The following is a 17,505-nucleotide window of genomic DNA, read 5'->3' as shown; positions in this document are numbered from 1 at the left end:
TCATGGCGGGGGGGGGGGTGTCATTCAAGGATCTTGGCGTACTACGTGAGTGATGGGTGAAACAATTGCCTTCCCCCCCTCCCCCAATCTGCGACCGACACCGGATAGTTTGCTATTACCTCGTGCAACGGAGCGTTTCCGTCAAGTAGAGCTTAATGTCTCGTGCCGCTTAATGGACGCCATAAAAATCACGGAGGCTGACGGCGACCGTTTTAATTTTACGAGGCGCACCAGTGCGAAATGATGCGGAGAGTGAGTGAGAGAGAGAGAGAGAATCATGATTCTGAAATCCCTGTGAAGGGTGGCTGATGTATTTCTTGTGAGGGACGGACTGTGTCAGCGTTTCCTCCGCTGGTCTACTGGGAATGAACTATTTTCGTGGGATTCGCACTAAAGGACGTCACCGCGGATGTCTTTCCAGATTCCCCTTTCCATTGACTGACGCAGGAACAGCAGATATGATTCCGAAACGAAATCGTCTCCATTTTCATATCTGAAAATGGAGACGCATGTCTGCACTTATCAATGCTACCATTTCTGAAAATGATTCTTTCTTGAAACAGAGTGCATGGTGATCGCAGCTCATAGAAGGATAGGAAATCAATGCCTGGAGATTGGTAATTTAGAAAATCGCATAGCAGATATCCAGTGATAATTATAATTAATAAACTTATCAGACTAATTAATATTTTGGCTATTTTTTGCGTAACTTGCCACTTACATTAACTGCCCATCTATCAGAGTATGCAAGTTTTCTATTCAAACAGGGTAAAAAAGATACTGTTGGAGGCATTCTCAGACTAGATGTTTCTAGTAGCAGGTTTTAAAATTTGTTGCTGAATTTGTGTGTTTAAACAATATTTAGTACTTTATGCATTACGGGGTGAGGCTCATTAAGTGTTTCAGTTTTAATGCTTTATTAAGTAAGGTTTGAAAAAACGGATGGGAGAATAAAAATTATATTTCTGACGTATTTTATCCGAAGTATAATTGTTGAAATGAATCACTAATACAACAACGAGTGCATTGTTGATTAACTTCAACAATGTCATCGATGACACCAAACTAACGATTAATTACAACAATGCAGTCCGTTATTCAGTAAGGTCATGTGATCATCTTTTTTTTTTTTTTTTTTTTTGTAAAAACTTCATCTTTCACAGATTAATCGAAGTTACAAATGTCACAAACATCCGTGTTCGAAGAGTTATCTGTAAACTTTGGAGATGTTTGTTACTACTGTATTACGTGACAGATTTCACTTATTTCTTAGCAGGTATTTAATTTAATACAGTTTTAGTTTTTTAAAACAACCACTAGAGGGCTTCTTAACTGATGTTTTACGTATTATCAAAGCATAGTAGCCGTTGAAGGCAAGGATTAAGCCAAGTTTTTAGATGGCGGTTTCGTAATACTAACTGTTAAGATGTGAAAATTTGTTGCATTATTAAAGTGAATAAATGTTATCTACCGTAGTAATGCAAGAAAGATGGACCCAAGTTGTGATATAAAAGGCTAAATAATGGTAAAGAGGTAAGTCATTGTCACACTAATGATATTTTTGAATACTGGATTGTTCAATTACTATTGGCGTGGGTGGGGCATATGGAGCGAGTCCCTCAGTTGTTTTCAGTATGACACATTGTTAATATACAGTATTTAAGTAAATAGTTTTTCCTGCAAATAATTTACGATTTGATTAATTAGGAATAGCGTCGCTGTGCTTAATTAGCGTAACTGTGCCCTAAGATTCCCATTGGACGCTTAAATGAAAAATCTGGAGTCAAAGTACTCGAGAATGGACCCCACCATCAATGATTCGCCACCACTGCAGATGGTTAATGGTCACGGATATTATTTGGGACATTCGTAATGGAGAAAGATATAATAATAAATTGAAAGCATTTTTTATGTTCAAGAAACTGCTTTAAAAAAAAGGAAGAAAATGGCTTCTACAAGAAATTGAACGTGGGTGTGGCACTTAGCCAACTCTTTAATGCAAGTCGCTTTCTTATGGTTCGAATCTTTGAACTCTGATTTTTAAATGTAATGGTTTTTAAGAGTTGACCCAAAATGCAGAAACACAGACTAGAAAAAGTATTTAATCAATCGTGTTTATTTTTTTAAGTCAAGTAATTGGAATAAATCGTGAATGCGAGCTTTATTTGTGCGACACGTCTCTCCAGTTATTGCCGCCACGTGACCAAATCCACCGGTGGAATCCTTAACAGGAGCCACGCGCTACTGCATTAACATAATCGCAAACGTTCGTTAGTTCTGAGATTGTGCCATTTCTTGGAGAGCAAGTGCTTATAAATCAAACCACATGTTTGTTGGTTTAAAAATCAGATTCTCTCCGGCAAGTTGAACCTGAAATACATCAATAAAACTGTAAATCATGAAATATGCAATATTCTTCCCTCTAGGAATAAAGTGAAAGGTTAACAGCTTCTCGTTTCGTGTGTTACATACTGAACAGTCTGTTTGCTATGGCAAAAGCAACTCGAGACCATCTACGTCCGATTGTTGAAAAGGTAACACTGCGCATGTGCGGATTTTCTTATTTTAACGTTTACAATCATATTCTTTGAATTGCAGTAGCAGCTGTAAGTGTTACAAAAGTAAGGAGAATAAAGGGAAAGAAACACAATGAAGTTGCTGAGCGTAATGACAGGGAAAAAAAAAAAAAAGCAAGACACGAAAGGCCGTTCTAATTTAAATACTCCAAAAGGTGTCAAGAAAAGAAACGAAGGACGCAATTTCAGGTTAGAGGATAGGGTTAGAAACACAAGTGGGGGAGTAGTTATTGTTGAAAACAACGTCATTAATCTCCATGAGGGCCAGAAAATAATTAACTATTTTCATCGTCACAGTGGGAAATCATTACGGCTCGTGTCACTTGGCGCTGGAAAGTTTGATCGTGTTGATTATTAACACCCCCAGAGAGGGGAAGTGGATGTCTCTGAACGGGGATTTTTAAATTAGCTCATGAAAGAAGTAATTTTTAAGAAAGGTTTAATTATTAAGATACATGGCGTCATTTTGGCCGCGCGCGCATACATACACGCAAACTGATTTTCCAAGTTTCGAGTGTTGATTTAGATGACGTCTTAGCACAAAGTTAAACGATCTAGAAATATCAGCTTATCTTATTCAACGGGAATACGAATACTGGATGGAGTATTGGAATAAAGATGGATCAGTCAATAAGGAAAAAAAAAGTTAAATTCATCTTGAATCCACTCATACAAATCATCGTTGTGCTTTAATTCTTGTCTGGCCGTATGAGTTGTTTACTCTGGTAGAGAATGCCACCTATACTGTCTTATTAAAGAGCGTATTAAATAAAGAAAAATAAACGGAGAGAGAACTGTGCTGTCACTTTTCACGAATGCCTTATCCTGAGAAATAATAATCGTCCAAGATAGTTAATTAGCGCATCAACTCAGTGTCAGGAGGCTCTTTTGGAAGCGCACCTTAAGGTTCGCTGTTTCTGGATTCTTCCAACTATTTGCTTTTCTCATTTGGGGCTAAAGATGTTCTTGTCAGAACTGCGGGCTTGCTCATTCCAGATTTATTTGTACGTGTTGCCTCGTGTTCCATTGTTGCATGTCGTCTGTCACCGCCAGTCACGCACAGCTGCTTTGACACGTTACATTACGTCACACTGCAAAACTTTCTGTAGAACGTGGTTTGAAACACTCTGAGATGACGTTTGACCTCATTTATAAAGAAAAACGACTACGGGATGCACGCATGACAAATTATGTTCCAGTCGGTTTTGAAGGTCATATCATCTTAAGGTTAAGGGCCTTCACTAAAATTTATTAGTATTCAGTCCTTAACAGAGATTGTTATAAAAGTTGCATCTGCCAAAAGAAAGATTAGGTCGCAAAATAATTGCTTAATTATCCTACGGTGGTTCATACGCTTAGTGGTTAATTCGTGGGTTGGATTAAAATAAGTTCGGCTTTTATTAACCTTTGCACTTGTGTGCAGACAATGAGATTCAATCTAGCTGACTTTTAAACGGTGATTGTTGAAAATAACCAATGAGATTTTTCGTGGTTTAACAGTCAACTCATTTTTGGAATGTCACTATACCTGAGCGCGCATTCCTTTTTGTTAGCATGGTTTTGAAATCAAAGCACGTGCATCATTGTTGAGACCGAGTGCATTATTGAAATCACGATATGGAAAAGAATAGCACATTTCAACAATGCTTAACAGCGAGGAGTAGAAACCATGCTAACAAAAAGGAATGCGCGCTCAGGTATAGTGACATTCCAAAAATGAGTTTTTGGAATGTCACTATACCTGTCGATTTCCAAGTAGTGAAGCATGAAATTCAGTACGCATGCGTGAATACTAGAACGTACACGTGACCACTTGGAAATCAACATTTAGTACGATGAGGGAATAAATTGAGGGGCATCTACTTGACATATACCCATCATGGCGAGTGAGAAGAGCTCGACAGCGCACTGAACTAACGAGCAAGCAGGATAATGATGTAGGACTGTCCTCGCAGCCTCCTAGGCTAACGACGTCATGGACTGTTTGCACCACCTAATGGGGCTTCTCTTTCCTGCTTGCAGTTAATGCTTCATTGTGCGAACCAGTTATCTTTATGCACTCTTTCGAGTCGCTCCCATGGAAACAAAGGAGCAGATGAATAGAAAACGGCCTTATTAAGACAGTAAAATGCAACACAATCGTTCTGATCAGATGAGATATTCCAGAACAACGTTGTAGAAAGGTTCTTGTTAGAGTAAGATGGGGAGGAACACTGCATTATCTTTAGCCATTAAGTAAAGGAAGCAGACCACTCAGACCCTCACGAACAACATATCTTAAGGGATCGTCACCAAATTGTGGATATTCGGTAGAGCTGATGGGTGGGAATTTCTGCACGAAGAGTGGAGTTATGTAATTAGCGAACGATGCCCTCTTTTGGTTGAAAATTGTTTTTCGACCTTATTACTGATGCAAATCCCCCTCTCAAAAATCTTCATTCCAAATCCGGAAACGACAGACAGCATATTCATACCTTTTAAGCTGTTTTCTTTTCGCATTACCTCAGAATAAATGAAAAATTTTATTTATGATGAGATTATCAGAGCGTCTTCCCCAACCTTTCACCCCAAAGAACATTTTTCAATATATCCATTCCAAATATATTGCAGAAATACGAGTTTAATTCAATAATCCTTCTCCCCACTGAATGCACTTAGCAACTACGAAGATTAATTCCAATTTTCCATAGCAACGGAAACATATTTTTCATCTTATGTCTCTTGGCAGTTAACTTTCGAAGAAAAATATTAGCCCTGGTTGGTTGATGCCTAATGTTTCTTCCGTCTGCGAAATTGCGGCAGCTGTTTCATAAATTGCTTCCCAATTTGTTATCCGTGGCTTCTTACTTCCCCAGGTGTAATAGCGAACATATGTAGAACAAATTTGTTGCTGTACAGATCAACCATTCACTTCTGAATCATAGCTGTGACCTGATGTTGTATGTAATTCATCAGTTAAAATAATTATTTCCATCAGTTGCATTATTCATGCGTAAAGAATGGAAACAAGGCCAGTGATTGTTAGAAAATAGCCGTCTGAAATATTCTTGGATAACAATGCTGTGATATTGGATTACATCATTGTTGTTTTTTCATATTATTGAATTGAATATCCATTCCTGAATATCTTCTACATGCTTGTAATCCGTTTCCCTCTTCAGTCGGTAATATTTCTACATTCGTTCTGCATGTGTTCACCCATCGTTTTAGAACTACCTACCTTCTGTAGCATTTTGCTATGCAATACGTTTCGTTTAACTCGAGCATAAATCCTTCCCATTACCATTGTCAGCCTTTGTCACCTTTTCTCCCTTGACACCACTTTTTCGTTGTAATCGGATTAGTAGCTCGACGAGCTAGTAGAATAATAAGTACCCATTTGCGTGAATAAGGTAAATAACAGGTTCGCGGCAGACTATTGCTATTAGCGTGTTTAACGGTGGTACTGAAGTGTCGCATATATTTTCCACGAAGTGATGTCCCTCCTTGATGCCTGTGGATTACAAGCAGCTACGATGGAATTAACTAAGCTTTGGAATAAAGTGCCTAAGTGCTTCTCTAGACGGTAGGATCGATAGCATTGCAGAACAATAGAAATCTATTGTTTGATGGCCCAAGAGTAAAACCGATATCATATTGAAGATACTTTTAATGCAATGGGACTTATCGCCGATATTTACTGTTTGCATATGCATAAGAAACTAACGAACTGCAGCAATATTTTTCTTCAAATAACTTGCTGTTCTTTTTTCAATCTTCGAAACGAGTTTTTAGCACCAAATGTTCGATTATTTTTTTCTTTTATCCGAAATTGTCTTTTTATATTCTTTCAAGCCACTTTCTTCATTTGCCGTCTTGATCCCCGAAAATCGTCATCTTTCTACGCTAAATCTAACTTCCTTTTATCCCGGGAGATTGCCCTTTTGATTGCTCACATCAGACAGACGTAGGCGCAAGAAGAGTTCCATCACCACATCATTAAAGCTCCAATAGGACTGGGACTTCCCTATGGGAAGACATCTCCCCCCCCCCTCCCTATCTGCGTTATAAACTGCTATAGTTGAGTGCTGCACGTCAACCTTGTTCAATCTTTAAACCTAAGCCCATTCAGTTTCCGTCGTTTAAAGCCGATTCCTTCGAGATGAGTGAACGGTATCTAGTAAAAGCCTAAAATTCAAAGACAAATAAAATCTTGCTGTTCTAATGTCAACTTAGTGAGTGTTCCGAGAGATTTATGGAGAAGTTTTTTCAACATAATTCCACAGAAAAACAACTTGAAATTGAGGAGAAACTTCGGTGTGAAGTTATTCTAGGAGATTAATTGGTTAGTATATACGATCCCCAAATGGTACCTGACAAAAAAAAAAAAAATAAAAAAAAAAAAAAAAAAAAAAAAAAAAAAAAAAAATCGAGAAAAGAAAACAGGAGTTTAAATGATGTTGATGGTAATAAGTGTTTATTGTTAACACAATAGAATTAACTAGTCACTCTTTTTTTTTTTTAAGCATACAAAATATTATCAAGCATTATGGGCTCATCCTGGATAGAGGGAATTTTTTAGTTGTACTTATTTACTAAACCCTCCCCCTCTTTTTTTTTGCGTGTGTGTAAGCGAGATTTGTAGACGCAGGTTGGAATTTGTATTGTTGAAAATAATCAACAACGCAATGGTCACATCGTCTATCATAGTAATTTTTGAATATTTTTAGATATGCACTAGCGAAATAGGTGCACATTAATTTTTTTATTCGTTTATATAAACTAAATATTATAAAAAAAATTAACATAAAATGCAAATAGTTTATATTATAGAAATACTTTTTTTAATCTTTATACAAACCATATTTTTTTAGATGCATTTGGACACCTCTATTTTCATAAGTTGTAATTTTCCTTCAGGGTCATGTTATATGCATATCTCATTTATTAAGTGAATGATACTACGGAGTTGACTGTCAACAGTTTTCAATTATATGTGAATTAGCGAGATACATATGTTTTAAAGTACATCTACAATGAGAAATTGAATTTATAACCTTTATTTTATACTTCCAGACTGCGTTATTACGTTCATCAAAACTTTTCCAAAATCCTCTTGTTTTGATCTCACCTTAATACTTCGGTAGAAAGTAACAAAAATGGACAAAGAAATATTGAGAGCTAATTGAATTGGAGTTCCAAGCTGTTCTTTCTCTTGGAGGACAAAAAATAATGTAAGACCGCCTACTTACAAGAAATAAGTCAGGATAGCGCGACAGCTGATTTATAACAGACAAGCCGATTACGAAGATATTTCTGCAGTGCTTGTTGGAATTCGGCAAGTAATAAATGAGATGGGCGACTGGAAGGTGATAAAAGTGTGAAGTTGGTAAGAAGTTTCTTCTGAGTTAAAAACAAATACGCAGGTTTTCTCGGGTTATTGAAAAGAATTACTGTAGACAAAGATACTGTTGATATACTGTATCAAATATATTGAGTGGAGACACTCAATCAAAAATTAGTTTTGTTTGAGTTACGTCCAATAGATGGCGTAACGGAAGCTATGCTCAGTTTATTCCACCAGTAATGAACGAAACTAATCTCAGCCATTACAACTGACTTTGGTTTATTTTTAATAGAAGGTTACCAAGTATTTATTTTTCACAGACACAGGGCAATTTTCTTTTCTAGTTTGCATCGCCATACAAATCACATGGGATTTCATATGCTGCGTTGACTACCCCTGAGAATCTCAACAGAATAACTCCAGGTGTTCTCTTAATTTTTAGCATTTACGGCAGGCTACACTTTAGATCACGAAGGTTTCTTTTTCAATTAAATTGCATTCTCTCTTTTTGTATACAAATCGCATTTTATGTATAATCTCAAAGTTTTAAAACCTTCGTGGTCAAAATAGATTTCTTACTATCCAGCTAACAAGGTCGCTTCGATTCTGATCTTGCCTTTTTTTTTTTTTCAAATTCCTATAATGTTTATGTAATAAGTATTTCCGACTCATAAGGAGTCGGAAATACTTCTGTGTGTCAAGTATACGGTTCGTCGGATCTGCTACTTCATTAAACTACAACATACTCGATTTCTGTAGTGCAAAAGTGAATGCATAAAAATATTAAATTAATTTATTTAAGTTTTAAATTTGGCAGAAGCGTTCGATTTCTTTCAGAAAGGCCAAATGAAAAAAAAAAAAAAAACTGCTTATATTAAATATAGGAGTGTGCTACAGTATTGTGATCTCGTAAGACATTTACACCACTGCATAAAAACTTGTCTGCTTCGAAGTTATTGCAACTGAAATAACGAGCCATTTGTGAGGCTGTTCTGTTGGCACGCGCACTTCTCAACTGTGAACGGTACTTTCTCTATTTATTAGATCCTTGGGACATGGGTCGTCCTAGGCAATTCGATGTTTTTTTTTTTTTGCTTAGCACGTGCACTTTTTTGTGTTGTTTTCAATCGATTTCTAAGTTGGTTTACAATTTAAATCAGCGTCTTTGGCAATGCGGGAAAAAGCACGTCTTAAACCAATTTGAAACCAAAGATTAATGTCGAAAGATTTTTTTTTTTTTTTTTTTTTGCAGGAAAATTTATTTTTTTGTAAGCAATGGCGAAAACACGAATTGAAATTTCTTTGGGGAGAAATTTTTCTCCGCACGAAAGAATATCCCTTGAATTTGACTGCTTTATGTCAGACAATGTTAACATTTGAGTTGTAAGTTTGCCCGAAGCAAATAATAAATAATGGATTTATTATTAATATTGGAAGGCAAATATCACTTACATGAGAATGTTAATTGTGAGTGCATTTCTGAAACGCAGAACTCTTTCGCTTCTGTCGAAATACAAAGAACGAATCCAATTTAATTCGAAATTAATAATACGTTTTGAATCTTAGTATTTCTATTAAGAATATATTTCGATGTCTACGCTACAGAAATATAAAAACAGCTCGTGTGAACTGACAAGTCATTAAATTGTTAAAATTAATTTTTATCTGTTGCTGCTGTTAACATTTTTCAGAGGAGAGAATTTCAATTCTGCGAAACATCTACTTGTGTTGAAGAGTATTTGACAAAGTTTAGGGAGGGATCAAACTCGGCCTTTTCTCTCTCTCTCCTTCTAGGGAGTAATATTAGAGTGGAAACGTGGGTGAAATTGCTAAATAAAAGATTCGCATTCATAGTACGTTCAATAATTGACTGTAAATTTACAGTCAATTATTGAACTCCAATATTACTCTGACCATTCCAAATTAATACACTAGTTAGTTAGTTTTTAGTCTTCAGCTTTAAATATAAATAGTACGTTAAATACTACCATTTACTATCGGATTTAGGCATAAAATTCCCTTCTATAATTTAACCATTTGTTTATAAATATTTGTTAATCAGCACTCTTCTCACCACTCGGTATAACGTGATTTAATGACGTCACTAAATCCATCGAGAAAATTTTCGCCCTGCTGTATGTTTCAGTGTGAATAGAGTTCGTCTTAACTCAGGCACGTGCCTTTCCTGCACACTACAGTAATATGCAATCCAGTATTTATTTGGCAATCCCACAAAGTGCAACAAATACTAATTCATGACGTCAGTACTATCAAACACGATATTGTTGGCTTTGTTACGTCACAGATCTGACGGTGTGAACGGTTGTTGCTATTGGATGCGCTGCTCAACTAAATTTCCCAGATAGTAAAGATATACAGAATGAAAACGCGTCGTTAAAATAATAGGGGGGGGGGGATTAAAACAGCAAACTGGACTGTGTGTGCAATATATATGTATATATTCGTTAATTTCGGTTTATTAAAACAAAAACTATAGGATATATTTTTATTTACAATTTCAGTGGGAGTGTGTGTGGGCGGGACAAGCATGGCATGGCCCTTTTTTATTATTATTTTATGAATAGCACGGATTTGAGTAAACCAACACCGTCTTTCCGGTCGACCACACAGCTTTACATCGAGTAAACAACAGACTTTTTAAAGCCGTATTCAGTGAAGAGCGATGCTGATTTCATCTCGTAGCGATAACGCAGACATATGTCGAACACACTGAATGTCGTCAGTTAGCTTAATGACGTGACACTCTTTCCTCCTCGAAGAAGGAAAAAAACGTGCGGGACTGCCCTTCTATTCACTCTTAGCGAGCGTCGATGACGTTCGGATAGGGTCGTCAAGTTTTGAAGTGTGCGCGCGCGCGTGCGGGCCTGATTAAAAAGTCGATAGATTTGGTAATCAGTCATCGCTTTGCTGATCATCATGAGATAGCGGGGAATGGAAATGCTGCTATTGATGGCGTGCCTACAGCGATCCTCGCTACATATGACAGACGCCACATTATTGAGATCGATGCGAACCTGCACAAGAAGTTGGAGTTTGCAGCGCGTACTGTCGATGGGTTCACTTTATACACATCATGTTTACGAAATATGCACAAAAAGTATTCGGGGAGAAAACTACAATCGGTAAATATCGGGAAGAATTCGGTTTGTATTTAAACATCATTCGGTAATTGTCGTAATACTTCGGAGTGTTTCCAGAAAGATTCGATAAATATCGGAATTTCTCGCAGTGTCTTCGATAGTATTCGGTAAATGTCGGGATGATTTCACAATTAGAGGAAAGCATGTTTGCGGAATTTTTATGTTAAAATAACATTTCATATAAACCAAAAATAATTTTTAGCGCTGCATACGGTTGTTTCGCATGGTAGTGTGAGAATGCATTCTTTTCGTGCATTAAGCAAGGTCGTGTGGTAAAACCAGAATGTAATTTTCTAGTTGGGTCTGATGAATAGGTAATTTGCAGTGCATTCAAAAGAAAAGCGTCTTCAAATTCTCCTACCTGTACCTATTTATATTTAAAAATACACGTAGAACGTTGTGCGTTTCCAACCATTGCGTTATATATTTACGATCTCCCATATTAAAGAAAAAAGGTCGTAAATTTAAGACATTAAAGTAGACCGCGTTCCAACAACACATTCAAAGAGGGGGGGGGGGGTAAACCGAATTTTTTTTTTTACGTAAGAAACATCTGAGACCATTTAAGGCATAAAAGTTTTAAGAGGCTGGCACTAAAAGAAGTCGAAAGGGGAGTAAAGTTAGTATTTCTACGTTTGAATGGGGTTATAAAGTAGCACTGATGGCGAAACAAAACGAACATGTGGACAAAGAAAATTTCTCTGAACATGGATCTGAGTTAGAGGAGTAAGTAAATGCCTTCGATATCTTCACAGAGCAGGCGGATTCTCAAGGAGCATTCACACATCGAAGGTTTTGATAACCTGCATCGGAGAGATGTTGATTTATGTCTGACAGGCAGTTCATCTATAAATTTTTTAAGCCAACGGCTTTCTGCTCTTTACTCTTCCATTTCTATTGCTTTTTTTTTATCACCCAGTGTAAGAACGGTCTTTGATTATATTGGAAACATAAATTTATTCTTAAAATTATACTATAAAAAAAGCATATAAATAGTACGTTCGTAATTATCAATTTCAACTATATTTTGTTATTAATTCAACAATTAAGTAACTCTCAACTGCTTCTACCTTGTTGAAGCCCATCAACAAACAGCAAATCATTCACCAGCTCATTCTTCGCGCGCACAACAATGGAAGCTTTCTATTGTTTTAATATTCAACTCAGTAGAGTTTTGCATTAGATCCAAACGAGATTTTCTCCAATAAGAAAGTGCCATAGTCGGCTACCAAATCCGACCGGTGTTTGCAGATTAATACAGATTACCATTAAATGAATAATGCCGCATACATGAGTCATCCATTCCGGCCGCCCTTTAATTACCTAGGAATTGGAATGGCACTGCTTTATTTACAGCTTTGTCTAAGTGAAGGTAATTAGCAAATCGTATCGACCATGAGCGGCACGTTTTCCCTCCCTGGTCTACTCCGATAATTGCAATCAGCAGGGTTAGAAGGCTTCATTCATTATATGCTACTGCGGTCGACACTTGCACAGAGTTCACCATCTTTGTTCAAATATTCAGAACTTCTCTGGAATGGCTTGGCGGAAGGCTTTTTTAATCCACGCGAATTGCCACTCTAATGTGTTGGATTAAGTTGGAAGCTTTAAGATATTTCGGAATTGGGAATTCCGAAATATCTTAAAGTGTAGTTTGTAGATGTTTAATTCCTCCATTACATTGCCACTATTTTACTTCACAAAGAAGTTTCATCGATCTCAGGATTATATTCGATGTGCGTTTTTGTACAGAAATTCACTAAAAGAGAACCCCTCTCAAGTGTGTACTGTTGCTGCAAAAAAGAGGCACCCGTTGTTCTGTTGAAATACGATGTAATTTTGATGAATCCAAACCAGTCTGAACGTCAATTTGTCGGCGCTATATTATCAGTTTTTTTTTTCTCCTCTTTTTAATAAATTGATTTTGTGTTGGATTTCAAGACGGTTATATTGGCCTCTAGCAGTTGCAACATCTTTGCACTATTTACACACAAGCACACCTGCATCTTCCACTTCGGTACGTTTATATCAATGCCAAGGTGAAGTTTATATATATATATATATATATATATATATATATATATATATATATATATATATATATATATATATATATATAAAAACTTCATGTGTGACCTAATCAAATATTAGGTCACATGAAAAGTTTTAATTTGATTTTTCGTTATTGCACAGAATATGTAAAAATCTGACACGACTGCGATCGGAACGATCAATCACAATCAAGGAATGTAACTCTGCTACTAGTAAACTGTCAAAATGCTACGATAGTTTAATTTGGGATGGGCAAGAACAAGTGTCTCCTTCGAAACTTTTATGTGGGAGAGAGGAAAAACCTCTTTCATATATTCTGTACTTCGTTGGTACATTTGAACTAACCATTACTAAAAAAAAGCGATTGTGTGTGTGTATCAGAAGTAGTGAAAAACATTCCCAAAGAGACTTTGTGCTGCAAGAAAAAGTTTTATTGTAGCATTAAATGATAGAGCTAATGCGCTGTGTTTAGTGGCAGAGTAATTAAAGTATTTAGTGTAATTAGAGACGGCGGGAATATCCCCCCCCCAGCAGTTAACTAAGTAAAAGTTAAATTGCAATATTAAATTAAGTACAGCGTCATAACAACCCATTTTCAAAAGGAAATATTGATTATTACCTTCTTTTTTACGACTCGAAACAATATAAAGTTACATTTGGGATTTTCTATGCCTTTACGATGGTTCACACTATTTTTAGAAATAAAGATCTGCCGAAGTGAAACTGGCATACCAGTGGCGCACTCGGGATTTAATCTTGGGGGGGGGGGGGAGAGAAGTTGAGTAGACGATTTGAGAATACACACTACGCGCATTGCATACGAGCTATGATTGAGTATGTGCAGTGAGCGCCAATACATGATACCCGTGATCTCCTCTGACTCGACTCGGAAAACGAAGTAGAGCTCGGTCCGCCCGAGCACTACTTCGTTCGCCTTGCGTTCACAACTGCGGTGATTCCCGAGAGCTATAGGGTATGGTATTCCCGCCTCATGTGACCGCTAATTCATAAGTAGTATAGAAATAAGATACAACATGAATAAAAAATGAATTTTATTAATTAGGAAAAGATTTTTGGAAATTTTTCTAGAGTTTTTTCCTTTTTCTGTGGGGGTACAGGGCCCCCTTCCCCCATATATGTTTAGCAATTTTATAAAAATGTGCCGCCATTTGCCAAAAGGACTTATTATAAGGTCAAAAGTTCCCGTATGTCTGTCTCGACCCAGACATAGCCTGTCATGAACGTGTTAGTATTAGTTTGGGTACGTGCAATGAGGAACTTGTTGACATCGACTTGAAAAGCTGTGGGTTGTATTATTCTTTGGAAAACACATGGTAGAAGACAGCAGTGGAAAGGGTAAACGAAGATGAGTTTTATGGGTTAGGAGTTGAACTGTAAGAACTTTTATCAGCTGCTCGCGTTTGGACAGATTTGAAAGGCGGTGGAGGAATTGAGGAATTATTGATACCAATTCTACCCTACTGCAGACATCATTGTGCCAAATTCGGTCCAAAGGCTTGGAGATATCAAGGGCAACCCCGTACGAATCCCCAAACCTTTCCATGGTGTTTGTAAAGAGATGGTCGACATAGGTATGTAGCCTCCCACCCCCGTCGATCAGTAGATGGAATCCATACTAGTTGAATCTTGAAAGTAGAATATGAGTTGGGCGTTGATGGATCTTTCTATTACTTTAGAAACAACTGAGATGAGAGAAATTAGAAGATAATTTGAAGGTAAAAATTTGTCACTCCTCTTAGGAATGGACTAATTTACAGACTGTAGAATAGAGACAGTAGAATGAGAAAGGGTAAATGGGAGGAATAAAGTGGGAGTCAACTCTGGGTACTGACCTTCAGAACAACTGGAGGAACATCAGTATCAGGAGAATATCTGGTATGCAGTATGAGCAAAATTTTTCTGATCTTCTGTGGAAAGCTCAAATTCGCGTTGAGTGTTTGGGGAAAAGTAGGAAAAGATCAGCTATGCAAGAATTGCAGGAAAATTAGAAAGTCTGGAGGTTGGCATTTTGTGATTGATGATGCAGTTTTACCATCTGGATGTGATAGGCAAGAGTGGTGTTAAGCAGGATGCAAGTTTCTTACTTGTAACTCTTAAAAGCAACCAGTTTTCAACGTGGTGATAATTTCATTGCAGCTATTTCAGACTTTGGTGTAAGCAGTACGGGAAGATGGAATTTTGGACCCCAGTTGTACTATGCGTGAATCTTATATATATATATATATATATATATTCTTGGCAAACCTGTGGGAGAACCGAACCAGGTCTTAGGGGATGAGAATTTAGAGTGGAGCAGTGAGTAAATGTTTACATGCCAATAAGAATTATTTTGGTGACTTGTTCTGCACATAAAGTTGGCTCGCATGGCTGGAAACAGTAATTCTGACCAAAGAAATGAGGTGAAAAGAAACCCAAGTGGCACGACCTACACAGAATTTGTGTAGGTCGTCCCACTTGGGTTTCTTTTAATTTCTCAAAATTCGTGGATGTGAGTAGTTGTGTATCATGGAGGAATAGATCTGCCCTAGGTCCAAGTTGCCTAGAGGACAGACAGCGTTCTTGATTGTCTAGTAAGGAAGGGGTCCAGGGTATCTGGGGAGTAGTTGTCTAGTGTTGTGAGCATGTGAATGATTTGTGTGAGAACGCTTGATTGCAAATGTTCTGTTTTCAAAAAAAGATCAATTAAAGTAGGTCTATGCAATTGGAAGAGGGTATCCAGCTGGTGTTGTGAAACATTGAAGTCGCAGAGGAAGATTACTTCGCTGTTAGGAAAGTTGGATTGAAGAAAATCCACATTTAGGAAAAGATGAAGAGTTCAGCGTGATTCTTGGCATTAGGAGAACGCTGAATTTGAAGCGTGAATTTGTTAGAATGAGGTAGAGCGATCTCGAGCCAAAGGAGGTCAGAATAGTTTGATTTCTGGTTGAATACTCTCTGGAATGGAACTCGGGAAGGAACATATTCACAAACCGCTTCTCAGCTGAAAGGAGCCGCAGTGGAGGCTCAGATTTGAGTTTCTGTCGGGAAAAGAGGTCAGATTTTGGTGCTGGACTGGAGGTGGAAGTGAACATCATTAAAGTTCGAAGTGAGACCGCGTACGTTTGTGAAATGCATTTGGAAGGGTCTGTGCTGTTTACTACATGGATCCCACACATGCGCGATGGTTTCTATGCTGGTTATTTTCAAATTTTGATTTTCTGACTAGAATTTCTTCATTATAATTGATTGTCCAGTCTTCCGTTCCACTTTGACGTTTCTCTTCTTTTCGTAATTGTGACCTTTGTTCCCGCAGCGCAGAGGTCAGATCTGGCTGCACTCTTACACGTGAGTGGCTGGTGCCTTATGGTTTGTTGTTCACAGCTGATATAACGCAGATCTGATAGTAGGGGTGTCACGGGTCGCTTTTATTAAGCACGGGAAATTGGTTCGGTCTCTCTCAGTAACTGTAGGCCCGAAACCGTTGACCCTGACAATTTTCTCGGGGTCAAAGTTGCATTGTTCAGCGAGCCAGATAATGTCGACCTTTAGCACCGCGTCAGTTTCGGAATGGAACTTCAGGATGATGGCGTTTTTGTTTTCTGCCTTAATCGTGTCTTGAAGTGGCGAGACAGCCAGGTTGTTAAGCTTGCTGGCGTTGTCGGCGGCAGGTATGTTGGCTTCGTGAATCTTCGGGCATTTTTCAACGGCGTTGATTTTCCGAGAGAAGGTTGCGTCGGATATGATAACGCTCTGTTCCAGGCTGTCCGTGCGTTTGCCGAGGTTTAGGAACTGTTTAACGGTGGAGAGGTCCAGGGGATAGAAAAATGGCTTACTGAATTTACGCAGAAATACTGAATTTAGCTGTAAATATTAAGAGAATTTTGCTCCATTTACGAGCCGACCGGTTTGCCTGCTTTACAGTTCCTACTATTAACTAAAGGTTTTTCAGCAGCATACCAAAGGTCAACAGCAAAGGCGGTTACTTTTAATCGGATAACTTTGAAATAGAAACACAAACTGTCTGCGATTATTTGCTTTATGTAAATAATCTTTATGGAGTTACGGTCAGTAAATCAAGCAACAATAAAATATTCATTTTTTGTAACTTAATCGACAGATATTAGCTCAGAGTAAAAGATTTATTTATAAAAAAAAAAAAAATCCTTCCGTTTGCATCTTAGATGGTAGGCATTTTACTCTTGATAACTTCCGGAGAAAATGCGTCATTTCCTGTTTGTCATCGTTGATCATAAATGAAAAGCGCGTTGTTGTGTAGAGAATTGGCCCTCCCTCATTGTTTAGTTAATGGTTTGTTGAAGAATTAAAAATCTGAACTAGCATTAAGCCATCAATTACTACGAAGGTTTTTTTTTTTTTATTCTAATGTACT

This window comes from Typopeltis vanoorti, chromosome 9, assembly GCF_054136105.1.
Source record: "Typopeltis vanoorti isolate ZY-2024b chromosome 9, IOZ_Tvanoo_1.0, whole genome shotgun sequence".
Lineage (NCBI taxonomy): Eukaryota > Metazoa > Arthropoda > Arachnida > Uropygi > Thelyphonidae > Typopeltis > Typopeltis vanoorti.
Note: the sequence above shows the minus strand (reverse complement) of the source record.